The following is an 8,524-nucleotide window of genomic DNA, read 5'->3' as shown; positions in this document are numbered from 1 at the left end:
AGTTTTGGAAATCCTAGTCACAGGAATCAGAGAAGAAAAAGAAATAAAAGGAATCCAAATTGGAAAAGAAGAGGTAAAACTGTCACTATTTGCAGATGACATGATTCTATATACAGAAAATCCTAAAGACATTACCAGAAAACTATTAGATCTCATCAATGAATTCAGTAAAGTTGCTGGATACAAAATTAATATACAGAAATCTGTTGTATTTCTGTACACTAACAACAAAATATCAGAAAGAGAAATTAAGGAAACAATCCCATTTACCATCACATCAAAAAGAATAAAATACCTCAGAATAAACCTACCTAAGGAGGCAAAAGACCTGTACTCTGAAAACTATGACACTGATGAAAGAAATTGAAGACAATACAAACAGATGGAAAGATATATGTGTTCTTGGACTGGAAGAATCAATATTGTTAAAATGACCATATTATGCAAGACAATCTACAGATTCAATGCAATCCCTATCAAATGGCATTTTCCACAGAACTAGAATAAAACATCTTAAAATTTGTATGGAAATACAAAAGACTCCAAGTCGCCAAGACAACCTTGAGAAAGAGGAACAGAGCCAGAGGAATCATGCTCCCTGACTTCAGACTTTACTACAAAGCTACAATAATCAAAACAGTATGGTTCTGGCACAAAAACAGACATGTAGATCAATGGAACAAGATGGAAAGCCCAGAAATAAACTCATGCACTTACGGTCAATTAATCTATGACAAAGGAGGCAAGAATATACAATGGAAAAAAACCAGTTTCTTCAGTAAGTGGTGCTGGGAAAACTGAATAGCTACATGTAAAAGAATAAAATTAGAATTTCTCTAACAGCGTATACAAAAATAAACTCAAAATGGATTAAAGACCTTAGTGTAAGACCGGATACTGTAAAACTCCTAGAGGAAAACATAGGCAGTACACTTTTTGACATAAATTGCAGAAATACTTTTTTGGATCTGTCTCCTAGAGTAATAGAAATAAAAATAAAGAAATGGGACCTAATTAAACTTAAAAGCTTTTACACTGCAAAGGAAACCATAAACAAAACAAAAAGATAATCTATGGGCTGGGAGAAAACATTTGCAAATGATGCTACAAACAAGAGATTAATTTCCAAAATATACAAATAGCTCATACAGCTTAATATCAAAAAAACAAACAACCTAATCAGAAAATGGGCAGAACACCTAAATAGATATTTCTCCAAAGAAGACATACAGATTGCCAACAGGCTCATGGAAAGATGATCAATATTGCTCATTACTAGAAAGATGCAAACCAAAACTACAATGAGGTATCACCTCACACCAGTCAGAATGGCCATCAATAAAATGTCTACAAATAATAAATGCTGGAGAGGGTGTGGAGAAAAGGGAATCCTCCTACACTGTTGGTGGGAATGTAAATTTGTACAACCACTATGGAGAACAGTATGGGTTTTTTTAAAAAAGCTAAAAATAGAATTACCATATGATCCTGTAATCCAACTCCTGGGGTCATATATCTGTAGAAAACTCTAATTTGAAAAGATACACGTACCCCTATGTTCATAGCAGCACAAGTTATAATAGCCAAGACATGGAAGCAGCCTAAATGTCTATCGGCAGATAAATAGATAAATATGTGGTATATATATCTACAATGGAATATTAGCCATAAAAAGAATGAAATATTGCCATCTGCAGCAACATGGATGGACCTAGAGAATATCATACTAAGTGAAGTCAGACAAAAACAAATACCATATGATATCACTTATATGTGGAATCTAAATAAAATGAAACAATTGAACTTACTTACAAAACAGAAATAGACTCACAGACATAGAAAACAAACTTATGGTTACCAAAGGGGATAGTGGGGGGGAGGGAGATAAATTAGGAATTTGGGATTAACATATACACGCTACTATATATGAAATAGATAACCAACAAGGACATATATTGTATAGCACAGGGAACTATATTTGATATCTTGTAATAACCTATAATGGAAAATAATCTGAAAAAGAATAGATACTTATATATGTATAAATGAATCACTTTGTTGAACACTTAAAACCAATCCAACACTGTAAATTAACTCTACTTCAATTTTTAAAATGGCTAATAAAAAATATAAAAGCTGGCACAAGGTAATATTGGATTAGTTACCAGATAAATGGCACATACAATAAATGGTCAGGGGTCAAGGAGGAGAGAGGTCATTTAAAAAAAAAAGTTTGTATCTTGAGGGAGATGTGGAGATGACTCTGGAAAGGGTGATTGGAGGCTAAGTGCCAGGGAAGGATTTATAGAAAGGCTGCATACTGGGGGTGGCCTGGCTAAAGTGGCTCTATTAAGTATTTGGAGAGCATGTTAGATTGCAGACATAGTCCAGGCCAGTGGACCAGTTTGAATGGTGATGCAATAATCCAGGTGAGAGTTTAAAAAGAGCCTGACTGAGGAGGTGGCCTAACTTCAGCAGAGTAACAGGGGACTAATAGCGGGTAGGTGGTGGGTATTGGTCCATCTGTGATTGCTGACACAAAATTATCTGAGAACCTGTGTCTGAGGTAAAGAGAAACTCTTGTACTAATTGGTTTTCTTTTCTGAATCCCTCACTGAACACTCACCCTGGGGGCCGTGGGGTGGCTGGCATTTCCCATTTATATGATGCTAAGGGATCATTTTGCATCTATGGTTCTTGGCTACACAGACTGCCTTGCCCGGGATTTGGGGTAAATTACCATTGCTTAAGTTAAGCAACTCTGGTGTCTTGCACATGTGCTTGAAGAAAAGGAATCTTCAAGGGGGAAAGTGGCCAAGTCCCCTTCAAGGAAGGGCTGCAAGATTCCCATGAATATTTTCTGGGACACCCACTGGACGATTCAGGGAGCCTGTGTTCCCAGGGGCACCCTTGGTGAAACATCCTGGGACCATCTGTCTGACACTTCAGCCAAGTAAAAACCTTCCAGAAACCATGTGAATCATTGCTTACCAAAAATAGTAATGGTGGGAAGAAAACCTAAAGCAAGGACCAGCCCTCCTTTGTGTGCTTTTGCACACCATGTATTTAAAGTCTGTTTCCATGTTGTTGATTGACACTGAATTTTGCATTTAGTGATTTTCCTCATTGTAAAGGCTTGTCTCAACTCAGTGCATCGCCTGCCCTTTGTGTCTGTGGTTTGTCCGCCGTCTGGATGAGTAACAAGCTACTCCAGGTTAGTGCAGAGGCAAAAGTCTTCCTTATTTTCTCCCTTAGCTTGAATCAATCTACTAAGGAGAGAGTTTCACTACTTTATAATTCTTCATTCACTCCTGAGCATGCAAAGCCATGTTTAGTGGGGAATGAAAAGAAAATGCTAGTTTTGAGGAATAGACCTAAGGCCTCTAGCAAGTAATAGAGATATAGGGATGGACAAGGAGACCCTGGCCGCTGTCTGGATCATAATCCACTTAAATGGTTATAGAAATGCAGAGTTTAGGGCATTTTAACTCTTCTGATGCTTAAACATGAAAAGAAACCACAATTAGATACTATGAAAAAACTAGGCACAGTGGTACTTTCTACAGATAATTTTTGTAGACAGTGAATGAGTTATTATTCCAGAGGACATGCCCAAACCCTGAGTAAATTCACATTTGAGCAGATCATTTTATTTTATATAATGCAAGCCAAGATTTGCCCCCAAGAAGATCAAAGGAAGGAGGCTGGGGTTGATCCATTTGTGGTATCATACTCTCTCATCTTGCGGCTCCTTCTGTTGAGATGTGGAGATAATGTGAGGGATGTAGGGTTTTGAATGAGATTTACTTTGTAGATTCCACCCCCCCAACACACACACACACACACACACACACACACACACACATTTTAATCTTTGTACGAAGCTCAGAAAATATCCATGAGTTTTTTCAAGGGCTTAAAATATTTTATCTATACTTTTCCTCTATCTCTATTTTTTAAATTGAAGTATAATTGATTTAATAGGTAATTAGTATACTATAAAAAATGCACTGTTTAAAAGGGTATACAATGAAAAGCTCTCCTAACCCTGTCCCCTAACCAACCTCTGTTATCAGTTGCTTTTATCTCCTCCAAGAGATGACCCCCACACAGACATATGTGCGCGTGTGTGTGAATATATGTGTCTTTATATGTGCTAAAGAATGTAGCTGGTAGCATGCTATAGCCACTGTTCTGCACTTTTCATTGTTTACCTAAACATATTTCTTTGGGATGGAAATTGAACTATTAAATAAATGAGCCCAACTAGAAACTCTCTTCTGTGAACTACGTTACTGGTAGCAGCTAGTAAGGGCGTGGTTTGCTCTGCATGTTACGTATTTCAGTTGCTGAAGACAAAGAACTGTTATGTGCATATTTCCCAACTTTCTTTTAGCTTTTTTCTTCAGCTTCTGTCTGTTATTGCCTTCCATTTTCTTGTGTTTTTCAATGTCTCTCATCTTTCCTTCTTTTTGCTCCCATGGCTATTTTGCTTCTCCCTCTTTCCCTCTTGCATACACTCTATCTTTATTTCAGCTCGGCCCCCTAAAAGCTGTTCCTGCTCCCTCTGACATGTTCTTGTTTCTCTCTGGTGATCTTCCTTCTCCCTAAAGATTTAGTCCAGCTTTGCATGAGGCAGTGATTGACACAAGATGCTCTTTTTGGCAACTGAAGGTCTTTCCTTTTGGTAAGATATATTAATCCAAGAGGGTTCTGCTTGGAACTGATGTTATTTCTGCTGTGTAGCGAAGGGTTGCTCATCCTTGCAGCTTTCCAGCTGTGTGGAGCGGAAGGAGGTTGAAATGACTTAGCCAGCATGTCAGAAAGGGAGTTAGCGATTGAGATCAGTATTTGTCACCATCCTGTCCCCCTTATGCCAACAACAAGCAATTGTCTGTGAGAGACAGAGAGACAGAGAGAAGGGAAAAGCAAATAGAGAAGGAAAAAGCAGGGAAGATGAGAGACACTGAAAAAACATGAGAAAATGGATGCTAGTAATAGAAGGAACTTCTGCAGGAAGGTCCAGCAAGCAGGAGGAGGTTGCTGCAAATGAAGAGGACTCAGCACACTCCACGTTTAGGCCTTGAGGAGGAAGGATTGCCCCTCTCTGTCCTTGCATAGACCCTGCGTCCAGACATCAGTTATAAGTGCCACGTCGTGGGCCCAGGGGTGGAGAATGACGTGGACAAGTGGAGGAGGCTGGCTGGTGGAAAGTGGCGCAAGTGGGAGAAGCAGGACCCTGGGGCGGGAGAAAAGTCGGAGGGGGTGATTCCGTAATATTGAAGGCAGGGCACTGTACTTGCTGCTCTACTCAGGACCTTCCAGAAGGCAAGAGGTGCTGGGTGGATGTGGATGCTTCTTCTCCCCTTGGGTGTAGCCAGGAGAGAAACCAAGGGGTTCCACAGAAGTGGTTTGGGCCTATCCTTCAGGCTTTGCTCGAAGGTGTCCTCCTCTCTAAGGTCTCCCCTAACCACCCTGCTCCCCACACCAATATTCCTGACCCAGTCACCCACTCAGCATTGTTTTTCTCCTTAGCACTTGTTACCTGCTAACATGCTATTTTCCTTGCTATTTTATTGTATTTTGTAGAACTTTTCATCTTCCCCCATTAGAATATAAACTCCACAAGGGCAAAGCTTTTAGTTTTTTTTTTTTTTTTTTTTCTATTTCCCATTTTGTTCACTGCAGCACCCCTAGTGCTCAGGACATGGCCCGCACAGAGCAGGTACTCATTAAGCATTTGTTGAATGAATGAACAGACAGTTAATATGAGGACACTTTGCGATATAACCAGGGCAGGGATGGCATATTCCCCTAGCAAAATTATGCCAGGCTTATTATGACGTAAGAAATATGGCCAACATCACATTAATGAAGGAGCATGAATCTCTAGTACAGATTAGAAAGGAGCATCTTAAGAATGAAATCAATCCTCCCTGAAGCATGACATGTTTGCTTTTGGATGTTTTGATAGCAAACCAGCTGCAACTGAATGGAAGCTGCTGGCTGTTCCCCTGGGCTTTTTCCCCTACCCAGAGCTGTATCCAAGGTGCCTCAAGTCCTGGGACTTCCTCACCGTAAGGGAGGGATGACTCTTCTCAGGGAAGAAGAGAGAATGGGGCAGGGAGTGGGGAACAGCTCAGAAGCTCTGCCTTCCTCCCAGGAGTGAAGCCTAAGGGGGCGACCCCCACCTGATCACACCCACTGTACTCACCACTCCTGTGTGGCCTTGGGCAAAAGCCTTCTTGAGAGCAGTTCCTCAGAGGAAAGCGTTCTGGGTCACAAGTTTGATTTTCTCATTTTCCTCCCAGACCCACGACAGGCCTCATATTCTGTTTACCTCGGGCACCGCAGCCTCCTCAGTCATGCTCAACCTCCAAGGCTCCAAGCCTTCTCTCCCCCACACTCTGGGGGACTCTTGATCTGGCATGATCTGATCCCCCCCACATCCCCAGTCACCTCCGAATGCTGTCCTGGCATCTGGCCTTTGGGGGTGCCTGCTTGCCACAGAGTGCTGGGTGTCATACTTGCTGTGCTGGGGCAGCTTTTCTCCTATATTCTGGGCCCTTGGGGCAAGAGATGGAGCTTGTGGCCTCCTTATTCCCTGTTTCTGCCTCTCGGATGTCTCTGTCCCTCTTCCTGCCAAAATCCCTGCTGCTTTGAAGATCAAGCCTTGCAGTTATGTCTCCTCTGGTTCCTCCTTACAGTGATGTTGGGATTCCTGGTACTGGCCTTCTGGTTGGTTCCTCCTGCGTACAGATGGGGGCCCATAATCTTCTCTTTCACCTCAGCTCATGCTCTTTCTCAGGGACTTCAATATCCACATAGATGACTCATCTGACCCCTTGTCTATTTGTCCTTGACACTTCACTGCTAATGAGCCTTTCTTTACCTCCACTTTAACCATCCACTCCCAAGGTCACACCCTGGGTCTTGTCCTTTGCAGAAGCTGTTTTGTCCAAATCTCATTTTCAAACATCCCATTCTCTGACAAGCATTCCCTATTGTTCTAGTCTTCTTGCTGCTAAAATACCTCCTTCTCACAAGACTTCTAATCCATCACACCATATACCTTCTACCTAAAGTCTGCCCACAGGCTTTACTTAACTCACTACCCACTTAGATTTCATGGTTAGATGTGTAGTCATTCCCTTTCTCTGTGAGAGCATCCCTTTGGAATGCTCTGAGAGGCAGATGGTATTTTTCAATCCAAATAGCCCTTCCACATGCTCTCCTGTAATGTGACCTTGTGATTGCCAGTTGAGAGCTGGAATCTAATCCCTTGCCCTTGAATCTAGACTGGCTCATGACTTGATTGTAACTAAAAGAATGCAGTAGAAATACTGAGTAAATTCCAAAAGTAGCTTAGAAATGGTCATGCAGCTGCCCCATGGTTCTTTTGGGATCCTCACTCTGAGGAAGCCAGCCAACCAAATAAGGAGTCCAATTACCCTAAAACTTCCATGCTGGAAAGACCACCTATGGCTCTTGAATCAGCAGTTCCTGTAGACCCAGCCTTCCAGATACCCCCACCAAGGTGCCAGACATGTGAGTGAAGTGGTCATGGACGCTCCAGACCAGCCTATTTGCCAGCTGAGTAGCATGGAGTGACCTCTGTCATGCCCTGAGGAGCAGAAGAATCATCCGTCCGAGCCCTGCTTTCCTGACTGTGAAACACAAAAAAATCATTGTCCCTTTAAGCCACTAGACTTTGCAAGATTTTTCATGCAGTAATCATAACAAGCTTGAAAACCGCAGGCTTGGTTGAACCCAATCATATGCCTCCTGTGTTCCTATACCTGAGCCACTGGAGAAAATTTCAAAGTAGGGATGATTGGCTTCACTTGAAACATCAAATGGACACCATGTTTCACCATGCTCCCAAGCTCTAGTGAGCTTGTCTCTCCCAGAGTCATCAGTTTCATATATTCCGTCTTGCTTCAAATCTCTTCCACTTCCTTCTTCTTCCCCAAATCATCAGAGGAGAGATGTCAAAGAGGCAGCTGGATGTATGAGTCTGGAGTTTAGAGGAAGGGTTGGGGATAGAGATAAAGATTTGAGAGTCATCAGGGTATAAGTGACATTTGAAATTACAAAACTGGATGATATCATCAGATGAGGGTGTGCCTGGGTAAGAGAAGGGAGTCCAGCTCTCCAACATTTAGAGATCCAGTAGAGGAGGGCAACAAAATAGACTGAGAAAGATGGCCACGGGGGTTAGAGTAAAACTAAGAGAGGGTAGTGTTCTAAAGATGGAGAGACGAGAGCTTTTTCACAAGGCAAGTCCCGAGTAGGTGAAAAGAGATAAGGGAAAGAATGGAAATGGAGGGATTGGCCTTTGACATCTGGAGCTTCCTCCATGGCCATGGGAAGTGACAGGGAGGTGTGTGCAGATGTTTCTGGATTCTAGATTAGATGGTGGGAAGGTGAGAGTGCTCCCAACTCATCTGTTTAATTTCTGTGAAAGGATCCATGTTTAATAGAAATTTCAGCCCTAATATGCTTAAAACACAATTCCTTCCTC

This window comes from Grampus griseus, assembly GCF_964374135.1.
Source record: "Grampus griseus genome assembly, chromosome: 6".
Classification (NCBI taxonomy): Eukaryota; Metazoa; Chordata; class Mammalia; order Artiodactyla; family Delphinidae; genus Grampus; species Grampus griseus.
This window is presented reverse-complemented; position numbering follows the sequence as displayed.